Source organism: Euprymna scolopes, chromosome 1 (assembly GCF_053919585.1).
Source record: "Euprymna scolopes isolate OS-2025 chromosome 1, ASM5391958v1, whole genome shotgun sequence".
NCBI lineage: Eukaryota > Metazoa > Mollusca > Cephalopoda > Sepiida > Sepiolidae > Euprymna > Euprymna scolopes.
Genome location: NC_136482.1, coordinates 40,386,052 through 40,412,756, shown reverse-complemented (window position 1 = coordinate 40,412,756; position 26,705 = coordinate 40,386,052). Strand labels below are relative to the sequence as shown.

At 32.6% G+C, this 26,705-nt stretch overlaps 1 protein-coding gene across 4 annotated transcripts in view; it reads right to left on the bottom strand.

Annotated features, from left to right (window-relative positions):
• The window catches only part of LOC145293851 (uncharacterized), a 3,143,230-nt gene that overhangs the window by 942,771 nt on the left and 2,173,754 nt on the right, over positions 1-26,705 (bottom strand). Inside the window, exon 1 of one of the 4 annotated variants that reach the window (XM_080140956.1) lies at positions 15,338-15,404. The exons of the other annotated variants lie outside the window; for them this stretch is intronic. The gene's annotated coding sequence lies outside the window, so the exon portion shown is untranslated. Of the gene's footprint in view, positions 1-15,337; positions 15,405-26,705 lie in introns of those variants that run through there. 4 annotated transcript variants of the gene reach the window in all.

Genomic DNA, 26,705 nt, shown 5'->3' with positions numbered 1-26,705 from the left:
TGAGTTAAATTAGTCCTGTAGACACAGCTAAAAATAGGTTCATTCCAAACTATTTCTCCTCTATCTTTGTAAGCTCAGGCGGCAAAGTCTGTTGAATTATTATTCGGCAATGACGGATTTTGTAACCAGAAAACGTAATTACAAAACAGAGTGGATGTTCTGGATGATGACATTGAGAATGGCAATTGCCACATAGAGAAACTGATTTTTTTTTCAATATGAACACACAAACAATAAGAAAGAGGATGAGAGACAAGTAAAGAAGACGCTGGTTCGTAAAACCGTCAACCTCATATATTTTTTTTTTTTTTTTACAAGGAGGTCACCACTTATCAAGGCCCGGAAGCCACTTAGGGATAAGGGTTAATTGCATGTACAGTAGGTTGTACGTTAGTGTTGAGATTTCATAAAGTGTCTACTTAAGGGGGCGGTTCATCAAGATTTGTTTACGTTGGATTTGAAGACATCCAAGTTGAAGTCAGGTGGGAAACAGGCAGATGGAACAGAGTTCCACTTGCGTGCTTTTCTAAGAAAGGAACTGTGTTCATGGAATCTACGTTTTGATTTAGACACAGATAGAGAGTGGGGAAACTTTTCGACAGTGGCTTCAGTTAGACGGGTATTTCCGTAAAAGATTGGCGAGGGGGGACCAGAGATTGGAGCTCAGACTAGCACTTACCATGGATATAACGGTAAAACAAAGACAGGCTCGCAACGTCTCTTCTGTTGGAGAGAGGTTGCAGGGAAGAGAAAAGGGCATCCCCCACTAAGCCACGAAGTCTATTTTGTATTTTGTCAAGGCAGGATAAACTATTTGTAGCAGCTCCTGTCCAGATATGGCAGCAGTATTCCCTCATTGGACGTACTTGGCTTTTATATAGATAGAGAATTGCATCAGAGGTGAGATATCTTCTAGAGCGGTAGAAGGAACCTACCATCTTTCCAGCGACCCTGGCAACAGACTTGATGTACGTGTTCCATTTCATATCACGAGTAAAGGTCAACCCCAGAAGCTTGTCAAAACATTGAGCCTCTCCTAGGCGAGAGCCCTCCATTACAATTGATGCCAGATGGGGGTCAGAGCGTTGATGGTGTAAATATAGGAGCTTGGTTTTAGATGCATTAAAGGTAATTTCTCTCTTTCTCTCTCCTAATGATGCTACCCTTATAAGGGCTGAAACGTTAAATAAAGACAACGTTTATGTAAACTGAGAGTCGTTGATAACTTAAATAGGGACGATGTTATTTTATTTTACATACAATAAAGTTATAGTAAGAAATGGCACCAAATTAGGACGAACAAACAACTTGGTGACAGCCAATTTTAAACTGCATTTTTGTTAAGGTACTAGCGCTTACGAAGAAAACATATCATTCGTGTGGAGTTAGGTGTATTAACTTTAATTAACGGAATGCGCGTTTATTTTATCAGAAATATACCCGGTATTATTAGAGCAAAATCATTAAGCCGGTGATACGTGACTTGTATGATAAATGTAAGGAGTTTGTTTTTGGTAACATGTCTGATAACGATATCAAGAAAAGGTACTTTTCCTGTTAGTAATTTTTATTATTTTGATTGAAGAACGATTGTTTATAAAGTTATAATTTTATCCGCATGCTGATCAAATAAGAATCGAAAAATAGTATTAAGTGTAGTGTAATGTTAGTATATAACACAACATGATGTGAATATAATACGTATGAAACAATACTTTTAATAAGCGAAATAATTAGCCGGTGTTATGTAGGTAAGTGTTACGTTGAATCAAAGAACAGGTAATTTAGCGTTTTGTAAGAGAGCAAAAATTATAGAGGAAGCCTTTGTTACTTTCATTTACAGATTTTCTTGGTGATGAAGTGAGTCAAGGAGAAGAGTGTGTAACTTTTTATTGAAAATGGAGATATGTGCGTATTCTTACATGATAACACGCATTAGTGTTAATTTGAAATGATGAGTCTGTAAGTTTTCGAAATAAATTGTAAATTGGTGTTGTATAATCTCGGAAGGTTGGGGTTAAAACATAAAAAAACAATCTTAAATTTAGAATAAGTCATTGGAATCTGACGAATGTAAGAAAAATTAATACAACTCAGCCTATTATTTTTTGAACACCCACTTTATTATCACGAATAATATTAGCTACTTAGTATTCAATTTCAGATTATATGTATTTCTAGAGTTCTTGCTATACATAATACCCAACCGTCATAATTTACTCTCTGTATATTAAGGCAGGCATTTCTTTTCGTACTAACAACAAAATAAACACACAGGTTCGTATATAATTAAATATACCAAGAAAAGTGTAATTTGCATTTATATTGATATACCCCTTTTCTTTAAGTTTCTTTATGCTGGCGATAAAATACTATTTAAGAATGAAAAATTTTGATTGCTCTTACATTACTTAATGCTAAACCTATGTTAAAATAATATATCATTTCAAAAATAGAGTAAAATAAAATACAATTAAAAGCATAATTATTATGCCTATTTATTAATTAGAATTTACCAAAATTAAGCTCAGCTATATTTCACGCACTCATGAATATATAACAAATATTTCCTTTATAACAGTCGAATTCTCCAATCTTATTGCTCTTATATAATAGAGACACAATTTTACCAAATTTAAAAAAAAAACAACAACAAAAACTGATGTTGAGTTCCCGTCTAAATTGACATATTCTACTCTAAATTAACATCGTTTTTTTTAGATTATATGATGACTAGGCGTCATTGATTAGAAAATATGGTCAAGCAACGGGTGTTTAGCTATAGACGTATCTGATAATTTATTTTTTTACAGGTAAATAACGTATTTACTTTCTTTAATATGACGAGATACCAAAATTCAAATGTCATGCATTAACTTATAAATAAAAAATATTTCATCCAAGTAATAAAGAAAAATGTTGTGAATAATTTAGCATGCGATGTTTATTAGTCATTAAATTGATTAGTAAACGCCGAACCACGTCCTGCTTGTAAAGTTTGAATTAAAGTTTACACACACACACACACACACACACACACACACACACACATATATATATATATATATATATATATATATATATATATATATATATATATATATATATATATATATATGTATTTATATATACTGCTACGTATTTGTTCCTGGTCTAGGGGTTACTGAACACCGCTAATATATCAATTAGAAATAAAAGAGTAAAAATTATATATATTTTAAAAGAAAAACAATTTTCATTACAAAGAAAAAGAAAAGCAAAATCAAAAAATAGTAAAGAAAACGAAATGTCAAATAAGCTGTTTATAATCGATAGTGTAATAGTGATACCTCTGTTTACTAATTATTTCCCTTTTGATAGACGTTAATGTTTTTTTAGTTTCTTTTTCAATATTTTAGACATAAATGGGTTTGGTCAAATATAATTCAGAAAAAAAAAATTACCAGTTTTTGATGAAAGAGAGTATTTCTCTGTACGTTACTTCCATTCATCTTTTATTTTATTATTGTTTGGATAATTAATATTATCAATATAATAATTATATTAACACATTCCTCATACCGAAAGGATAATATATCATACCCTTACTATATATATATATATATATATATATATATATATATATATATATATATATCTATATATATATATATATATAGATATAGATATAGATATAGATGTATAATATATCATCCCCTAACTATATATATATATATATATATATATCTATATTTATCTATATATATATCTATATCTATATATATCTATATATATATATATATATATATATATATTGATAGACAGATATATGAAAAAATGATTAATAACCCCTGTTAAAAAAAAAAAACACATATTTTTTTCTTTTACCTCCTATTCCCCTTACCTCACCCTTTTTTTAACCAAGTAAGATCTGTGACTTACTTGTGGTTTCATTAAATACCTTTACATGCAAAATCCGATCCCGCATTTTGCTAATTCCTGCCCTCTGATGAGAAGGAGAGTATTTCTTCGAAACTCCGCGGATTATGGACTATCCACTTTTCTTAATCTTCCTTTTTAAAATTAAATATGTTTTAATTCTTTTTTAAGATGTTGACTCCAATATAAAGGGTCAGCGCATATGTTAATTCTCTGTAACCGGGGTGACACCAGTGTAAGACATAAGTTAAGAAACAAGAAATATCACAATACCATATAAATTTGTCAGAATAATAACGTTTTCTATAACGTTGGAAAAAGTGCAGTATCTATAATGCAAAACGAACTATAACCTTACCAGACAGGTGCTAAGATACTCATCAGCAATTTGATTACCTTGTATCTAGCAGTTCGCACTCACCTTTCTATTTAAAAATCAACGAAATAATTTTCATTTAGTCCTTGAAATCTTCCCTCTTTGCAAACAAAAATAAAATCGATTATGACTTAACGTGATTTCTATGGTGATCCGGTCAGCGCTCTCTCCTAGGTATTTCGCTCCTCCTTGACCCTTCTCGCCTCTTTATTATTATTATTATTATTATTATTATTATTATTATTATTATTATTATTATTATTATTATTATTCATAATGAGTTGTCACAAAATACGTCATCGAATAATTCTCATTGAAAATAATCTGTGATTATCCTGGATTCTGTGTGACGACAAATTTTCTCATATTTCAAATACCCACCGCCTCTTTTCATAGGCGTTGCAAATTAGATTGCATTATTGAATTAGTTTTTTAATATTGATTTTTCGTTGGCGGCCACATTGTTTTTTTACGGGAAGCTGGGTGGCAATATGCACCGCTAATCTCCCAGCCTTGTTTTCACACAACCAATGGAGGTCTGCGTTGCACTCTTTCTCGATCAATATTTCCATCGTCGCTGACCACAGGGAAGTTTATACAATTCTAAAGCTTCAGTTTTCAGAATTCAATGTTGTGTTAGTTCGCGGGTTTTACCTTGTAGTCGTTTCTAGCGTCTGTGGATTATTTCTTTTACACAGTGATCACCACTTATCAAGGCCCGGAAGCTACTCAGAGGTAAGGGTTATTGCAAATACATTACGTTAGTGTGGAGATTTGATGAAGTGTTTACTTAAGGGGGCGGTTCATTAGTAATTTGTTAACGTTGGACTTGAAGACCCCCAAGTTGTAGTCAGATGGGAAGCAGGCAGATGGAACAGAGTTCCAGAGGCGTGCAGTTCTAAGAAAGAAGCTTTGTTCATGGAATCCACGTTTTGATTTAGGCACAGCAAAAGAGTGGGGGACATTTTGACAGTGGCGTCAGCTTGACGGGTGTTTTTCGTGAAAGATTGGAAAGGGGGGACCAGAATTGGAGTTCAGAAAACCACCTGCCATGAAAATAACGATTAAACAAGGATATATATATATATATATATATATATATATATATATATATATATATATATATATATATATATGTCTTTTTATTAAAGGGGTTTTCTTGATATTTCAGCCGTTGTTCCTATTGTTATTCATTTTATTTTCTAAACTATACTTTTGATTCCAATTTCTCTCATTTTTTCGAAATTTTCTGTCTTATTCTTTTGGAATAATTTTTATTTTGTATTCTTTTGAGCTAGTTTACTGCATTTGCGTCTTAAGTAGTTTATTGGCCCATCTTTTTTCTACAGAGTTTGCATTTTTTTTTCTTGTGTTCTGTCGATCTTTGCGTTTATGTGGTACGTTCTAATTGCGATACATTGTGCGATTGTTAATAAGGACTCAGTTTCCGTTTAGATATCCTTTTAATAGAAACGTCCAATTGTTTCCGTTACTATCCTGTTTTGTCCAACGTATTATTTTCCGGTATAGTTTTTCTCTTCTTTTTTCTTTTCTCGTATTATTCCTTGCCTTTTCTTGTTTTGGTATTGTTTATCTTTTTGTTTTTATTATTATTATTATTATTATTATTATTATTATTATTATTAACAATATTATTATTAATATTATAATTAGTAGTATTAGTATTAGTATTAGTAGTAGTAGTAGTAGTAGTAGTAGTAGTAGTAGTAGTAGTAGTAGTATAATGTTTTTCACACATCCCATAGACAGAAATCCTTTATTTATAAAAACCGATTGTGTTTCCTGGAGTCTGGGTGGTAGCAATTCTCACGTGATTTTCTAGTACTCTCCAAAACATTAAACATTGAGTTTCCGTTATGATATCAGCTACCATAACTCGATGTTGGGTAGGCATCGATTATTGAGCTTCGGAGTAATTATTATACAAATAAGCCTATTTAAGATCCCGAACAATACGTCTACATCGAGAGGTTGTTAGCGCCCTCTCCTCATTCCCCACATTCTCGACACATTATATATGCTGTGCATTGTATGAGCAAATCCTAAATCCTAAAAACGTTTTCTTGAGGAGGACATATTATATAAGTTATTTTCAGTGTCCATGAGTTTATACGGCGTTTTATATGTTTTATTGGACTTTTCTTCCACTGCATTGCGAATGTACACGGTTAGATTTATAGTTTTGAAATTTAGTTTCCAAATTCCATTGTTTTTTTCTTTAACTTAATGTTATTTACCACATTGTCATCGACTTCAAGTGTCTGCAAACTGCACCTCGGATGTAAGATTCCGTCTGCCAATGTCTTAAAACTTAAGAAAATCAAGAAAAAAATCAAAAATATCAAATTAATTTTAAAAAATGGTATCTTTTCATTTTATTAAAAAAAAAAGGATTAAGAGAATTACATTTTGGACAATTAGTTATGAGGCTAACAAAAAAAGAAAATCTAATAAGCAAAACAGTATAAACAACGTTCAGGTTTATTTTTTTTTAAATTTACTTTGCGTTGCTCGACAATATTAGCGTTATGACCTGTTCCTTTCGCAAACATTGCAGACTCCTAATCTACGGTAAAATATCAGTTATTCTTATTTTAAAGCATATTCTTCTCATTGTATGTGTTCCTTATCTTGGAGTTGTGTCAAAAATGAGTGAATTGAAGTTTGAGAGAAGTACCTATATTGGTGATAAATACTGAAGTCAGGCGAAAATGTTTTCTTATATCGTATTTTCATTATATATAGGATGCATGTCAACTTGTTCTACTATAAATGATGTTGTTAAAATATGAACATGAAGCCGTTCCCCTATTTTTATTTACTGTGACGATTATACAAAAGTAACATTTTTCTATTTACTTTTCATATAAACACACTGATTAAAGTGGTAGAGTATATGTATATAGGTTGGTATATAAAATACCCATTCTCCGCGTTTTGTTTTTTTACTTAAAACAAAAAAAAAACGTGGTGTGTTTTTAATGTCTCTAATGTTATATATATATATATATATATATATATATATATATATATATATATATAAGCGAAAATGTATGTATGTATGTAAGTGTGTTTGTATATCTGCTAAAAACTTTCGATAGACAGATCAAAAGTTCACAAAGTTAGTCTTATATGTAAGCCCCATACTCCCCCCGATATATATCGAAGAATTGGCCAAAAACGTTAATGTTTTTCACCCAGAAATCTGCACTATTCTAAAGGGGGCAGCAAAAACCGTCCTCGCATGACGAAGTCACTTCTACGCATGCGTCATACGACGTCGTAAGCTGATTTAGTTTAAATACTTGAAACAATGACCTAAATTCGTGTACGTCGTGTTAGGTGAATTGGTTAGAACTCTGGGTCATTACCTAAAGCTTTTGGGTTTGAATTGTGGCGTGAGAGATCTTTTTTGATTTTTTAAATTTTAATATTGAAGCAAGATTATTAAAGTCATTTTTCACGTAACGTTCGTTTTTCTGTTTTTTTACTTCGCTTATTCTTACGTTTTCATTAACACAACTCACCCCCGACAGACCAAACACACCCCAAAACATCTGGCCAACGCCGGGTACCAACCGATTTTTTTAAATTTTAATATTGAAACAGGCTTATTTAAGCCATTTTTCACGAGTTTTATTTTTTTGGGTTTTTTTAAAGAAGGTTTAACGTTCGTTTTTCTGTTTTATTTTTTGTTTTTGTTTTTCCGATCTTTACATTGACCATCGTTTGTTTGCCTTAGGTTAGTTTTTTTGTGTTTTTTCGATTTTTAAATTTTTGTTTAATATTTAAAAATATTTACTTCGCTTATTCTTATGTTTTGATTACCCCCCACCGCCAGAGCACCTCACCAGCTTTATTTTTCAGATTTTTAAAGCAGTTTTAACGTTCGTTTTTCTGTTTTCTTTTTTTGTTTTTTTACTTCTATTATTCTTATGGTTTGATAAACACCCCCACCCCAACCCAAGCACACACAAGCCCAAACACCCGGGCAACGTGGGCCCCCCGCTAGTTATAATATAAAACAACTTCAGGTGTATGTGTGTGTGTAAGTGACTGAATTCATTTCTCATAAATTTCGAAACGGCTGAGCTTATCCTTTGAAAATTTTACACAAATTTAATTTATATGTCTGGCAGTGTTCTTTGATGGTTTGTACATAAATACATCATATATATATATATATATATATATATATATATATATATATATATATATATATATATATATATATATATAAATCTTCCGACCTTAACCATAGCTATTCCCTCTTATATATGAAAAATAATTCTTTCAGGGGAATATGCTACCTTACATCAGTCAATAGAGATAATATAATTTCAACAAATGATTTTTGTTAAAAAATAAAACCAGATTTAATATAAACTTGAAATATAACTTAGTGGTAGTGCATTCGACTACAGATCAAAAGATCCCCCGAGAAACTCGAGTGTACGTAAGCATTATATTTTTATTTTCTTATTAATGAGCTCAGATTACGATAAAGGAATGGTTAACATTTAAAATCGTCGCTAATTACATCCTCGTATATTTTAAAACTACACATTAATTAGAAGTCACTTTAACAAGACATGCACCGTCAGCCCACATACAGCTGAAGTGCTATTGTAAACAAACGCATCCAGAATTTAATTAAGGACATTATCATTATTATTACATATTTTCTTTCCAATTTCTAATCTAGGCAACTTATTACTCGAAGTTGGTGTGATTTTGAGAAAGGGGCCACATCCGGGCTTTCACATCTTCGAAGTCGGCAGGAAATCCAAGTTTACCTGGAGGTAACACAGGGTGTCATCCGCAGGTGTAATCAGGTGGCCCCTGACAGACATTAGGTTTGGTAGCAGGACTCTCGCCGGCCCATAAGTAAAAGGAGACGAAATATTAGCTTATGAAGGAGGGCTTTGACATCGTACCCTTCACTTTCTGCCTCGCTCCTCTTCTGACCCTACCCCGCTGGACAACCTTGTTTGGCCATATGTTCAGAACATCACCATCATGATCTCCCATGATACTAATTACACCTGATCGTTGCCATTCGCTCAATACTCGTCGAGTTCCCGCGGTGCTTATGGTATTTGAGCGGTGATAAATGCTGAAGTCGGGTACATTGAATAGAAGTAAGCTCTACTACGTGATCAAGGTACCAGAATATATATTCTTTCAATAAAACGCTTTTTTTTTCAAACACACAGTTTTGTTATTTTATGACTAAAAATTTATGGTCCCACAATATATATGTGCATGATTTTTGTTTTTGTTTTTTTTTTAAGTACAAACATTTATTAGACAATGAATACAGTATATCAACTTGGGGGCAATAAACACATTGAGGGGAGTATGGAAAATTGTTTCGGAGAACATTTTCATATTTAATAATAAATAAAGTATTGGAAGTTGAACTAGAATGTTGTTTATTTTATTTATTCGCCAATCGTCATTATTTTTCTGGAAAGTACATGTTGTTATTTATCGACAAACTTGACTCGATACCACAGCTGCAAATACCCGTTTCCCGGGGGTTTTCAGCTGTGTTTTGAGCAAAATAAAAAAAATTAGTCCAATGCAGACAGGATCAGGCCCATACAGCGAAGAAGAGACCGACCGTGAAAAAAAACCCCAAAAACAAACAAACAAAAAAACATGACGTCTTTGCCGTTGCGGCGATCGCCAAACCGGAAGTGGCAAATGTTTCAGTTAAGGCTAGTCAATCGAAAAGACCGGATTACTTAAGCAAATATCGGCGAAGAAAACGATCCCTTCTTGTAGAAATGTGCCAAATTGAAGGAGAAGCAATTCATGTTTTTAAGCATTTTGTTCGATATTTTTCGTCCGAAGAGTCCAGTTCAAACCGATGATAATGTCGTAAAAACCCATCGCCTCAGTCAAAGGTTTTATTCATATATACATACATACATACATACATACAGACATACATACAAACATACATTACATATATAAAAAAAGGATTCTTTCAATCTTGTCAGAATATGGATACCCACTTTAAGGGTGCCTGAGCGTGAGATTTTTGTGTCTTGAGTTACGCCATCTTAGAACAAATCTCTTGAATCGACATTGTTGAATATGAGTCAGGAGGTTGAGGACGACGGAAAACAAATATCGAGATCAGTGGGAAGCACATACAGAGCACATAATACCCAAATGGTCACCCACCTGTATTAGCCAGGCTCAACGTTGGTTAAAATCGGTGATCTGACGATAATCAGTGTGTGCCGCAAAAACATACATACATAAATAATATATATATATATATATATATATATATATATATATATATATATATATATATATATATATATATATATAGGGTGAACAGAAAGTCCTTGGACCATTTTTAGTTTTACAATGAAATATTGTTAAAATCACTTTTTCTCTTTTCGAATAAAGTAAGTATTTAGTCTAACTATTGATCTACTTATTTTCAACAAAAAATATTAAAATAATTTTGTTTAAACTTTCAGAAAAAATGACCAAACGAGAGGCCATAATTAAGCTTAATTGCGCGGGAAGGACAAACTCAGAGATTATTAAGCTCTTGAAAGTGGCTAAATCCACCGTGTACCATGTTGTGAACAGATTTAAGGAACTTCGTACATCTGAAGACCGTCCTAGGAGTGGAATACCTCGCACTGCTCGAACAAAGAAGGTGATTAAAGCTGTCCGAGAGAGAGTAAGGAGGAACCCGAAGAGATCTGGAAGGCAAATGGCTAAAGACAGGAATGTGAGCGTGACCTCGATGAGAACCATCGTAAAAGACGATCTCCAGTTCCCCCCCTACAAGATGAGAAAGAGACAGTACCTCACACCTGCCCAAAAGCACAAGAGACTTGAAAGAGCAAAGCTTTTCTTGGAGAAATGAAGGCTGGTACGGCAGAGCGAGAGATCATTTTTTCTGATTAAAAACTGTTCACAATTTAAGTGACTGTTAAAAATCAGAACAACAGAGTTTACGCAAAATCTTCAGTAGACATTGATGACTCCGTGAAAATAGTTTTCCGCCGAGAAAAGCCGTCTTCACACATGGTGTAGGCTGCAGTCTCCAAATCTTGGAAGACGCCTCTGATTTTCGTGGAGCAGGGGGTTAAGATCAACACAGATCGCTACATTAACGATATTTTGGTTCCAGCATTTGAAGAGATGAAGAAACACTTCAAAGACCAGCCTTTTACCTTCCAACAAGATGGTGCACCATCTCACACCTCCAGAAAAACTCAGGACTGGTGGCAACATCATTTTCCAAGATTCTGGAGTAAGGAGGTGTGGTCGCCTGCATCGCCTGATTTGAATCCCATGGAATTTTCGGTGTGGTCTTTGTTGGAGGCAAAGGTCTGTTATGTTGCTCATCCAAGTGTTGATGCTTTGAAGACATCTCTTCTGAGTGAGTGGGCTAAACTACCTCAGGAAACGCTGCGTGCCTCGGTTGGTAACTTCAGACGGAGAATCGAACGTCTAATCGAAAGAAAGGGGCATCACATTGAAAATAAATAATTTGAATTTATTCTTGGTTTCCTAACTTATAATTGTCATTCATGTTTAATTTATAGTTTAGTAATTTTCTATTAATAAAACACTTTCGATTGGTCCAAGGACTTTCTGTTAACCCTGTATATATATATATATATATATATATATATATATATATATATATATATATATATATATATGTATATTATTTAAAACAGAAATGTGAGATGTATATTATAGATATCCGGGTGTGTTAGAGTATTGCATAAATAATAATTTCTTAAATGTATTAATACAATGAAGTCAAAGCTGATTGGTATCTCCATCCGTTGGATAGAAACATTCCTTAAGTAAGACATGTTGAGAGCTTTCACTAAGAGCTACAATACACACGCATGAACTGTTCACAAAAGTCTGCGGGTCAGCGTGCAGATTAGCAAAATGGCACTAAAGACTAATAAATGGAATTGTACTCCCTTTTGTAAACAAACATGATGTATAAATAGCAAAGCGGTGCCGCCCTTGCATACCATCTAAAAATAACTGTGCATTTGCAAACCTTGAATATGGTTAATAGCGACATTTTTCTAATGGAAATATCATATATATGATTACTAATGACGTCATATTGATAGATTCTGCATTAAAAAGTAAAATGCAAGAAAACGGTGTATTAAAACATATAAAAATCACGATCTACTTACATTAAGTTTACATATCAGCAGACTTTAATCGAAAGTTATAAAGAGTACAATTTGAGATAGTAACATATGGAACATGAGGCATTATTGCTAATATATGTATATTATTAAATATAATATATTGTTAAGCGTAACAGCTCTCAGAAAAATATCGATCAATGTTCATTTTTAATGTATGGATCAAACATGCCATTTCGTCTACTATATCGTTTATCATAGTACACATACATTTTTCTGTGCTTTTAGCATTAGATTAGTAGACAAAAGAATACCAAAATCATGACAAAGGTATATGTTATTAAGTTCATAAATAAGTAATACGACAATGAAGAATAATACGTACATAAATACACACACATATATATATATGTATGTGTATATATATATATATATATATATATATATATATATGAATTTAGGTACATACATGCATATATATATATATCTGTATATATATACGCGTATATCTATATGTGTATAAACATCATATATATGTACATATGCGTTTACGTATATTTAACATTATATATATATATATATATATATATATATATATATATATATATATATATATATATATATATATCCCATGAGTATAAAGGAATTAGATTCCATAAGCTGTGCATATCTCCAGTACAATAATAACACTTACAACACTTAGTGGTTATATTTAATGTATTCTTTTGTGTAAATTCCAATATTACGAACACAACTCATGCACACACACACCCATATATATATATATATATATATATATATATATATATATATATATATATATATATATATATATATATATATATAAACCAACGGAAATTCAACGCAGGTTCTTTGATTTATAATCTTTTAAAAAAAACATTTTTCGATTTTTCGTATAATCTTTTTATATCAAAATCGAGCATGTTATTAAATGATCCATAATGTTACGGTCAAGAACGCTTTCAATTCGTCAACGACTCATCTTCTGGTGCTGCGAAAGTTCAAGTGAGAAGGAGAAAAAATGCAAAGTAGAAAGTGAAAACTAAAATATACATTAACCGCGTTACAATATTGCTAGTAAAATATGTAAAGTCCACGAGGAGTCGATTTAAATATAGGTGGCTTACAAATTAGATTATTAACACAAGCCAGTTCGTTCATTAACGTCTTCGCAAAACATTTTAACACGTAGCTTATATCCTCTAATTAAATATTCTCGAATGCAATATTTGTATAGTAGGTGGATGAGTTCTAATGTATGACGCTTCAGGAATTCTAAACTTTTAAGAATATTTTCATGTATAATTTCATTCTTGTCTACACGGATTTTTTAAGATCGGATAGGGAGATGTGTTCCTTTTAAAATGTAGATATGTAGTGCTAGTGTTGTGTAAATGTATTGTGATTCGCCTTGTTAACGTTGTCGTTGTATTCTCATTGTATATATTATGCTTATATTTATTTTAGACCATTTACATTTATGCACTACATTGGTCTTTTCCAACGTTTTTATAGCGGGCGATCAGTCTTTGCAACCACGAGATTTTTTGTTCTAAATTTATCGTAGTAAATAATAAATTAAATGTTACAATTGCTATCAATATGGCGTCGAATATTAATGGACGAGATTTGTAATTGCATTTTTTTAAATTCTAAAATTAGATGTCATTTTTTTGGTAAAATATATACATGCAGTTTGCATTATGGTGTTGTTAGATTATTATTACGGTATTCAATAGATTATTGCATTCCTTTTATGTGTGTATCAATGATGTATTTCGGAATGTGATATTTAATGAATATTATTTATTTTTTATATATCAATGAGTAATGCCTGTTTGTTGATGGTATCATTTTAGTGCGATTTAATAAATGCTTAATTGTGGCAATTTATTTTAACTTTGCAGGCTTTCACTCGTAAAAACCAGGAGGCTGGAACTTATGCTTTTTGATATTTGTATACGGAGGTGTTAAGATTAATATTGGATTATCAATAAGGACGGAAAGATATTAATTATTATTATCATTTATTCTATTCAACTCTATTGTGAACTTAACGATTGTTATTCTTTTAAAATAGTTCGTGTAGTTTATATATCCATTCATAACTTTGGAGCTAAAATAAAAAGGTGGTCTACGTAGCATATATATGGAACTTTACGTTATTTTGAACTATTTTGTTCTCCAGATATGTCAATATATATATATATATATATATATATATATATATATATATATGTATATATATATATATATATATATATATATATATATATATATATATAAATATATGTGTGTGTGTATGAGAGAGAGAGAGGGAGGGATAGAGGGAGATAGTAAGCCGTTTACATATATATATGTATATGTATATATATACATATATATATATATATATATATATATATATATATATATATAAAGAGAGAGAGAGAGAGAAATTAAACAGGGAAAGATCGTGAAAGAACAACAAATGAGACATGTAGACGTACATTTATGTATGTCTACATGTACACTACGCACCACCAAAACTGGGGGAACGGCAGGTAAGTACTTTTTGACGGGCCGTCTTTTTAAAAATCTACCAAAAATCAGGTAATTATCCGATCAATACGAAATTTTCAGTGATTATTAAGAGAAGAATGAACTTTATAACAGTGTACTTCTTTTTCATAAACGATATATATATATATATATATATATATATATATGATTACAACCTCCCTTTGTTTTGAGGGGGTACAAATATGCTTAAAATAATCATCTGAAACTGAACACAACATATTGTTGTTGAAAGGGAGAGAATTATAGATTAAAAAAAAGAAAATTGTTTGCATACCTTATTTTGACGGCAGAATATCAGAACTTCGATTGTGTTTAATTATCCCGCTTTTGAGTTTTGAAGTCTGAAATTCGGTGAATATGTTAAGTAAAATAATTCATTTAAGTAAAGCAAAACAATTTTTTTCATATTCATGCGAAAAAAGCCATTTTAAAATATTTGATAAATGAATTAACAATTTTTCTTAGCGAGCCGAATAATGCATGAGCATTATTAAACTGGACATGCTTTGAAGAATTGATACAAAAAAATCGATAGATATTGTGCCCTTTGTGTTAAAAATAGCATCATTTTTTCGATCCCGTTTGAAAACGTTTGCCGCCTTTCGACTACGGTGGACCAAACACGCTGAAATGATTTTTTTATTCTGCTTTAAATTGCCCCCCCCCATTTTGGGGAACCTGGCCCCACACACATACACATTAAAAACCAAACGCATGCTAATGGTCACCCATCTGGTACTGGCCAGCCTCGCCGTTAATAATACATTGACATATTCGTCACTGAACAATAAGATTTTTTAGGCCTGTTTGGTCACCAATAGTTTACTTATTAATCAACGCAAACGTAAACATTGTCGATCTAGACTCTGGATCGACGCGAGGTAACTGGTTGCCTATATGAATAAGTGGAATTATTTGAAATCCAGTTACTTTTATTATAATATTTTTGCATATTCTCATAAAAAATGATCCTAAATCTTAGTTAGACAACAAATAGATTAATTAATTTGTTCAACAATCTTTTTTTTAAATAGTTATGTACGTTTTTTGTGCAAGACAAAACATGTCAATTGTTAATTTTGGGGGGAAAATTTAACATTTAAAATTTAATTAAAAATAGTCGAACACGTTTTACATTATTCTATTTTCTATATGATAAAATTGAGGATTTTATCTTTCTGGAAAAAAAGTTACTCAGAAAAAATGGATTTTGATAAATGTAATTTCGTTTTAAAAAACAACAACTTGATTTTTCGGCCATTTTTTGCGGTGCCTAATATATATATATATATATATATATATATATATATATATATATATATATATATATATATATATATATATATATATATATAGTGTTTTGTTCGATTGTTTATGTAAAACTCGAACATGTGGAAAATTCCTACATTCATTTTACCTTGAATTCAATAGTAAAAATAAATGTTAAGGAAACTTAATTTTATTTGGTGGTTTTTCACCCATTTTTCGCTATTATCCGACCGTTTAACTTAACACAATATTTACAAAAAACGTTTTTAAAGTTACATCTCCTATTTTTAGTAAATATTTAAAGTTTAATAAGGAGACGGGTGGTGGGTAAAATTCAAATTAGCGACATTTCTTGCTCCATAATGTATTTTCAACAGTCAAAACAATCCTCAATCCATTTTTCAAATACGCATGTCTTCTACTCTTACAAGAATCTGACAATTCTCATATAGCATTAAACCTAAGATAAACGCGCTTACAAAAGGTTATTTTATTGAAAAGAGAATAGATAACCATATATGATTACATATCAAGGAACCAATAAAACCATCGGCATTTCTTTAAGTATTCTTTATTTCTGAACAAGAAACCCCTCACAACCTTCAAACTATTTTAGATTGGAGTCAGAATAAATAAATATTTATTTAACAGATATTATATGTCGTATTTCATAAGAAACAATTGTGCACACGGCAATATGCACCGTTGAATTCCAACGTACCTATACTCAGCCAAAACATAACTGAAAACTTCCTCAGAATAACATTAATTTCGGTTTCTCCTGAAGTCATTAAACGCAACAAAAATTCCAGAATTTTTTTTTTCAAAGTAAGCAGATAAACATAAATCCGAGAATCCAAGTTCGTATTGAAATTTGATGTGTATTTATAATTGCCTACATCGTAAATATAGAAAAGCTATACCAGAAATCATCAGCATTGTCGCATTTCTGAATTAATTTTATTGCCGTAATTCAAAATTCCCTATTGTTATCTTATTTTATTTTCCTTGGCTTGATATTGAAAAAGGAAAAATTGACATCAAATCATATAAGGATACTAAGAGTAATATTGTAAAAAAGAAACAATTCAGTAACAATATAAATGTATACCAACGTTAAAATCTTCCTTCTCTCTCATGTTTCACTATTGTCTCTTCCACTAATATCAATTTACCGCTAGAGTGCTTTAAGATGACCGAAGCAACACAAGTAAGTATTAGCCCTTTTATGATAGATAATGGGACTACATTGTTTACAACTAGTAATGTTCAATTTTACATTCTACAAACAACAGCTATAAACATAATTTCAATTGCAAAAATACTAAATACTATATATAATAAAGTAGCAAATATTATTCCCTGACGGAAGACAAGACAACAACTTTCTAAATTATCATACAGCAGAGATATTACCTGCTAATTATCTATTCCTCTTTAACTCTTTCACCAAGGGTTTTTTAGATAAGTTTTATTACCCATACGACCGTCCTTTCTTAGTTCTTATTCCTATATCTTCCTCATTATTCTTTAACCTGCAATGCTTTCTACAAGAGGTCCTGGATATGACCTAAAACTATATCCGATGGTGAGGCCCTAGCGTGCGGGCCTAGGGGTGTGTGGATCCACCATTTAATTGTCATTGCTCCAAGGTACACTTGGATCCGGAGTAGTAGTACCTGATAGGGTCCCAACTATGGGTTAAATAGAACCCACCTTAAAAAAACAAATATACTCCATTAAATATCATTCATAAAAATAACTAGATTCGGCATTAAATAACCTGAAAAGGTTGATATGGCGTAAAACAAAAAAAAAAACACCCAAACAACTAACCATTTCTACAAGAACTCCCCCTTTCACATGTTGTGTACAATTGTATTGCGCATACGTGCTATAAAATAAAGGCATGTTAAAATTATTCATTTTCAAGCATCTAACAACTTTTCCGAATTAAAAAAGATAGTGTTCGACATACAAACAATACGTCTTCGGTTGTTTTCTGTTTCTCTTGAATTATCTAATACAAATAATGACTTATAGTAAAAAAGGCACATAACTAACGCTTTTGTTCACATTAGTAGATAGACAGAAGCAAAAGGGCATAAGCAAGATGGAGTATCAATTGTTGTTTTTATTTTCTAGCAGTAACGTGACCCTGATCATAGCATAGGAAACGGTTAGCTACTGGCTTTCCAGCAAAAACTCCGAGCCATCCTCTCCGAGGGAAAAAACTAAACTGGCGTTGTACAGAGAAATGGCATATAACAAAATACATTTATTTATTTTTTAATGATAACAAAACACTAAAATAGTAACTTTCATATTTTATGAAAATTTGCTATACTTTTTCGTGTTTTTTTTTTCACGGTTACCTAGTATAATACAATACGCATAAACTAACAATAGGACTCACAATTATAATGATTGGCATTACCGCATGTTCTAAATTGTTTGCACACATATTGATATGCGTTTATCTTATTTTAATGTATGTTTAATTCACCAAAGATGATATATTTTAGCAATCTACAGACAGATTTTGAAATTCGTTGATTCTGGAAATGAACTGCATCAAATTTAGATCTAAGCACTAACGTACAAATGAGACTTCGAATTATAATACTTAGTCTTATATGACAACAATGCTGCAATTATATATATATATATACACATGTATATATATGTATATATATATGTATATATATATATATATATATATATATATATATATATATATATATATATATGTTGGGACGATAATATAGTCGCTCTGATAAATTACTCCATATTTTTCGGTTAAAACTGGGTGCCTTTTCTTTGTGGCAAACCTTTTACTAGTTATGCAGTTATGATAAAATCGCAAGAATGATATAAGCATTCTATTATGTCTGAAAGTGACACAGTGTTTAACGATGCACTCTTGTACAACGCATATTGTTTACCAATACATGTTAGGACAACAGCACCATTGCCAACACAATCAACATAAAAATCCAAGCGAGTCAAAGCTTAAGGACACAGCTCAACATAATTTCCGATGAGGTTATGGTTGAAGGTGTAGTATTAAGTGACGATCACGTCATACCGCCTCATGTTTTCGAAATCGGTTTGAAAGTCAACACCAAATTGGCCGCTGGCAGCCATAGCGGGCAGCATTATGATCCAGCGCCGACCCACAATTCAAAGAAGAACCGATCTTGTTTTCAGAATGAGTTGTCTTTACACCTTTAACTCACTGCCTTCTCCCTCCCCCGATCTGAAATGTATTATTCGTTTGCTCAACGGGCCGTGGGTATTCTACTTTGGGTACGTTGATAGCGTTTTTTTTTTTTTGCATGACGTCGTCTGTTATATCAAACCATACACTTAATTTACTTAATTTTTTTCATTAACTGCAAATACTTTTATAAGACAAAACATTTTCGTAAACCCCACATGAAAATTGTTTCATATTTTTTTCTTTCGGTTAGTGGAAAGAAGTTTATATGAATTGATTTTATACATGAAACAGTATGCCACTCTAGAGTGCAATGTAAAATAGCATATACTTTGGACTAAGTAACTGCATGGAGGCATGTGAAGCTTCCTCGTGAGCGATTTCGATGACAATTCAAAAATATTGGAATGTGAAATATTCGTTTATCATCATTCAATCCAAGGTAACGTCGCACTCGCCTGCTAGCAAAAAGAAAGTCCGCACTTGTATTTTTTTAACTGCAAATGTAAGCTAAATTTAATGCAACTGTTTAAACAAACTATACCTCATTTGATCGGATTTTTATTCTTCTATAATTTCACTGGTTCATATTTGAATTTTACTTGAGATATTCAAGTGTTCACGTCAATTTAAAAATTAACTTCAAATTGAGGAGGCAAAAAAAAAATTCGGACAATAAAAATGGTAATTCAAATGTAAGTTGAGGACATTAATGCAACACAAATGCAACAGGAACCCAATTTAGTAAATATTGAGTAGCGCAGCCCTTCTGCAATTTGACAGTATGCACTTTTTTTGACATTCCACGAATTAGACTGCAGCAATGCTCCGGCGACAGTGCATTCCACTGTTTTTTTGTTTTTTTTTTGTCCAAAGTTTATCCAATTTTTAAATTTCATCATGACGTAGATGTTGTTTGATATAATGCCATACTTTTTTTCCATAGTATAATGGTCTGGAGATTTTGCAGGTCAATTCAAACACGGAATATCATGCTCTTCCAGGATCATCTTGACATTGCCAGCTGAGTGAATGGGAGAATTATCCTGCATCCAAAAAGGAGTATCATCCAAATTCCGACCAAAGTAGAGTAGAGAATGCTCAGTCAACATATTAATGTACTTGGTTGAATGATTTATACCCTGAAAGTGAACTATAGGCGCTTGACCATTGGTACTATTAATGCCCCACACTACAAATGAAAATTTACTAACTTGCAGCGTTGAAACTAATCACCTATGATAAAATCTTTCGTCTTTCCTCCGACAGACGTACCTACCTACCATCACTGCAAGCCTATTGAACTTGCTTTCGTCGCTAGAAAGAAAACTTTTGACCATTATGAAGACTCATGGTAGTCATTGCATCTGACGATCTCCAGCCGATGCTTTCTGTTCTTTACAGACATCATTGGCTTGCGTCTTGCAAACTATCTTCGCAAATTAAATTTCTTACTCCAATTTTTAGAGTCGAGGTATGTTTTTATGTTATTAAAATAAATTTACCTCGCGAATTATTGAAATTAAAATATTAAATAAAATAAATATATTTTTTAACCGTTACTGCGCATCTGTTCTGTTGATAAAACTGAACTTCCGGTTCGATTCATTTAACATCCACGAATTGACGAAAGATTTCTTTTTCTTTTAACTCGATAAGTAAAAAAAACCCAAAAACATAATTAATTTGTTTATCTTCCAAATTTTTTTAATTTACACATTTTTCCTTATTATATAAGGCCAAAAAAAAGTTTTTCGCTTGCTTTTTCAGTTTTTTTTTTATATATAAGATTGATTGGTAAAGTACAGTTTATTTTTGTCCGCGCTATTTTTTAAATCGTATTTCCAGCACCCTCCTCACCCCATGTTAAGAATGGCTTTTTAAATATTAACGTTATTATTACAACACGGATCAATAATAGAAAAATAATGTTATTTAGAAAGCCATTCTTAACATGGGGAGGACGTTTTGTTACTATTCTATACTTTCACCTAACAATTTAATCACCAAAAGATGGTACTTATGCAGAGAAGATACCGTGCTGAAATAACGCTATTAAAAAAAAACACATAATTACTTTGTTTATCTTCCAAAGTTTTTAATTTACACATTTTTTCTTTATTATATAAGGCAAAAAAAAAAAAAGTTGGTCGCTTGCTTTTTGATTTTTTTGTTTTTTTTGTTTTTCGATATAAGATTGATTGGTAAAGTACAGTTTATTTTTGTCCGCGCTATTTTTTAAATCGTATTTCCAGGCAATTACAGATTTATTATATGTTTTTTATTCAATTGTAAGGTTAAAATACACCCTCCCCTCCCCATGTTGAGAATGACTTTTTAAATATCAACGTTCTTATTACAACACGGATCACTCTCTGCACGAGTACTGTACTTTCACCTAACAATTTAATAAACAAAACATGGTACTTTTGCAGAGAATGTACCGTGCTGAAATAACGCTATTAAGAAAGCCATTCTTAACATGGGAAAGGGAGAGTGTTCTTTAACTATTTTATATTTTCACCTAACAAGTTAATAAACAAAAGATAGTACTTATGCAGAGAAGGTACCGTGCTTAAATAATACCGTTATTTAAAAATATATTCTTAACATGGGGAAGTAGTTTTGCATCTATTCTTAAATATGAATGCTTTTTCTTTATTAAAGAAATTGGGTACTCGTGCACTTATTGATCCGTGCTGAAATAATAACGTTACTATTTAAAAAGTCATTCTTAACATGGGGAGAAGAGGGTGTTTTGTAACTATTCTGGACTTTCACCTAACAATTTAATAAACAAAAAATTAAACTTAAGCAGACAAGGAACAGTACTGAAGCATTAACATTATTTAGAATACAATTGAATAATAAAAATAACAACTTAATTAAACTTAAAAATACGATTTAAAAAATAGTACGGATCGGTAAGTGCATTAGCACCATAAATTTGTATAATTCTTAACTTCTTATGTTATTGGGTGGGGGAAGAAGGTAAATATGAGGAATTACTCCACCTTCGAAAATTCCTTTAAAATTACCACTCCTATAGGTTTTCGGGGTCGCTGAAAACGAAAATAACCTTTATAATTAAGGCAAACGAGTAGTTTCCAAGATATGAAGAAATGATAGTTTAAAAAAGTGAAGGATCACTTTTGCATAATAATTTAACGTAAAATGATCACCCACTTTGTGGCCACGATTTTTGGGGTGAGGGCTTTCTTTCTACCCTGGGAAAATCCTTTAAAATTACCTGCTTAAATTGGTTAGAGGGGCGGGGGTCGGCCGACACCCCCCCGCCCACACACAGAAAAAATGCCCCTCTCTCAGCTGGCCAGAAAGTGGGTGCTCATTCTAATTTAAATTTAAATGTAAAAGTGATCACCCACTTTTCGAAAAAATAATTTCTTCATATCATTAAAACTTTATTTTCGCGACGGAAACGGTTTTCAGATTCGTTTTTAGTACACTGAAATCTACAATAAAATATTTCGTTATATACGAACATGAGACGGCCTTAAAGTAAAATAATACCGGATTTTTGGGGCAGATTTGCCATTTATCCTCAAACCAGGTAATCACTAAAAAGGACTCTTAAAAGTCGTTACCTGTATCAATCAAAATTTAAAACCACTGATCATGTCAGCCTACATCACAGTAACACATATTGAGTGAGTTCCTAACAGTATTTTGTATAGCTTTTAGTTTAAATTCATTTTCCCAAAATTTCCCGTGTTCGATACAGTCTGCCGCCATTTGTATTTTTCAAATATACCGATAAACACTGCATGTTTTTGAACTGATTAAATATTATACATTACATAAAAATACTACAATCTTATCCAGTTAGGTAGAACATTTACTTTTCTTGCCTTTGATAACATTTATTTGTTATATATTCATTTTTGACAACCCTTTACATTTAATGTAACGTTTAGTCAGCTCGAAAAACAGTGTTTATCGGTGTATTTGAAAGATTCAAATGGTGGCGGACACTGTTGATTATGTTAAGTTTGAGAAAGTGAGTTAAAACTAAAAAACTATACAAGATACTGTCACAAACCCACCGATTATGTCAGCCTATGTCATGGTAACATATTCGGTGGGTTTTTGACACTGTATTGTATAGTTTTTTAGTTTTAAACTTAATTTCCCAAACTTAACGTATTCAACAGTCTGCAACCATTTCTGTTTTTCCAGCCGATTAAACATTTTACCTTACATAAAAACACTAAACAATTATCCAGTTAGGTAGAAATGTAACTTACCTTACCTTTGCTTTCATTTGTTTTTGGACAACTTTTTCGAATCTGTGTATAGTAACCCCCCCATCACTCAAATATTAATTACTAACTCACATTTTTGTATACAGAAAAGAAAGAAAGAAAAAAACAGCGTTTCAACGTTACTTTTATACACTGATTTTTGGTTGAGCCCAAGTCATGATTGACGGAAATCCTGAGGATCAGGATCCAATTCTGCAAGAGTATTATTTTTTTCATTTTTTTTTACAGTGGATTGATGTACTAAGAATATAAGAAACAAGCATTTTCTCTTTTTATTAGAATTTTCCATTACACCAAATTAAGCCACAGCAACGCGTGGCAGGGTACAGCTAGTATATATATATATATATATATATATATATATATATATATATATATATATATATGTGTGTGTGTGTGTGTGTGTGTGTATTCATGCGTGGGTACGTTTGTTTGTGTGTTTGTATCGTATTCACACACTATATAATCTCCTTTATTTTATTCTGGAAATTTCAACCTTACCTTCAAAGAAAGATCTTACTGGATTTCATTATGTAAAAACCTGAAATGTGTGCGTGTTTTTTTTACGTATTATGTTTAAACGAAAATAAATAGATAGTTGTAAAATCTTCAACAATTTCCAATTCAATTGTTATCATTGTATTTTTCTGTTACGATATCTTCACGGACCCGAGTTGGCGATGGTTTCGTCCTCACCACATATTTAGACTGGTCTTTCTCTGTTTGCTTCCACGCCCAAGTTGCTTTAAGATCCGTAGAAAGAAGATATGAGCGAGGTCCAGTCGACGAAGGTTTAATTTGTTGGTGGGGGTGGTGAGCCAAGTTACTCAGCAATCAAAAAGAAATTGTCGGAAAGTGCTTGTTATAAACAATAACACAGTTTATTAACACAATCTTCAAAAAACACCACGGAATGGAAGGATTGAGTGGCGGAATAAAGTTTTCTTAGAAGATCTTAAGTGCATTTTTTAAAAATTACATTTTCGCCCCAAACAAGGCATATTGCCACTTAGTTGTAGGGGACTACTATCAGGGACATACGCATCAGGAAGTTGGGGAGCAAGATGCCGGTTCACGTTACACTTGAACTTCTACATGTCAGTACAGTCGGGGAAACAGGGACCCGGAAGAGAATTCCAATGTCTAGCTGTTCTGGGGAAGAAACTATTGAAGTGGAAAGTTCACTTGGATCTAGGGTTCTCTACTGTAAATTGGGTGGGATTTAGCTGCTTGTCGGGTTTGTGGGGATATTTACGTCGAGGGGGCACAAATGCACAGATCTTAAGAGCATTAATCGTAAAAGTACTTGTAGAACAGACAGAGGGATGCGACATTTCGACGATGTGACAGAGGCTGAAGTTTAACTGACAGTTCAGGACCTATCAGATTGACGACTCTCTTTTGAACCTCATCTAGGAGCGAGAGACTAGTCAGATGCACCACCCCAAATATGACACCAATACTCCATGCATGGGCGAATGGTGGCCTTATAAAGTTATAGGATAATTTCAGGGGTAATTAGCTTTCTAGTACGGTAGAGAGAACTCACCTTCTGCGCAGCGCTCCTGCCAATGTTCGCAATGTAATTGTTCCAACTCATGTTTCCTGTGAACTTTAGGGCAAGCATTTTGAAATATGTACTTTCAGATAAAGAGTAATTGGCCACTGCTATTGGCGGTAGGGAAGGTGTCTTGTAATTATTGAAGGAAACAAGTTTAGTCTTGACAGCATTGAATGTGACCATCCATTTTTGTCCCCATTCCACTACGGATCGGAGGTCTTCCTCTAGTGTTTCTACCATTTCTTTAGATATGTGCTATTTTTTTTCCTGTCTTGACTGTTATAGAGGATGGTGTCGTTAGCATACGAAACCATCTTACAGACAATTTTGTCAGGGAGGTCATTTATGAATATTAGGAGTAACAGAGATCCAAGGATTGACCTCGTAGGCACTCCCGCATTTATACCATATTGCTTAGATGTACGACCGTAAAGGGCATCCTGGATTTTTCTCTTATCTAAGAAGGATCAAATTATGTTGTGTATCCTTCCAGGGATTCCGTATGATCTGATTTTCTTGAGAAGACCCTCATGCCATACCCTGTCAAAAGCCTTAGATGTATCTAGATCTACCGCTCTACCCTCCTCCGCTTTGTCCAGTGACTGGTATATACGTTCTGCGATTACAGTTAGGATGTCTGCTGTGGAACGGCTTACCTAAATCCATATTATGTTTGTCAGTCAGAAGTTTAGCATCTGTAAGGTGATGGACTAGAGCTTGGTTTAGTATGGTGTCAAATATTTTGGCGGAAAGTGGGAGGAGGTTAATGGGGCGATAATATAATGGGTCAGTTCTATCGCCATAATTCTTAAAAACCGGCACTACAGAAGCAGTTTTCCAGGAGACAGGAAAGAAAGATTCATTAAGGCATTTGTTGTAAAGTTGGGAGAGAACTGGAGCTACTTCGTCGGCGCAAGTCTTTAATAACACAGCCGGGATGATGTTAGGTCCACATGCTTTTGCAGTGTCAAGCTTTCTTGTGATAGTATACAGCTGAGCAGGGGTGATTTGCAGATTGTCTTGTGTGGCGTCTGTCTGCAAAAGAACTTCAGGGAGGGGGTGGTTAGCAGAGTCCAGTGTCCAGTTGGAGGCACACCGTCTGGCAAATATGTAAGACTTCTCAGTTGCTAAGCAAACAACCTCATGATTGTTGAATAGTGAGGGAATTGTTGATTGCTTATTATTTACTACACTGTTGTAGATTTTCCAGAAGTCCCGGTAACCTAATTTCTGTGCATTGATGCGTTTTCTGGTGGTTTCAATAAAGTCCCTTAACTGTCGTTATTTCTATCTTACAGTTATTTCTGGC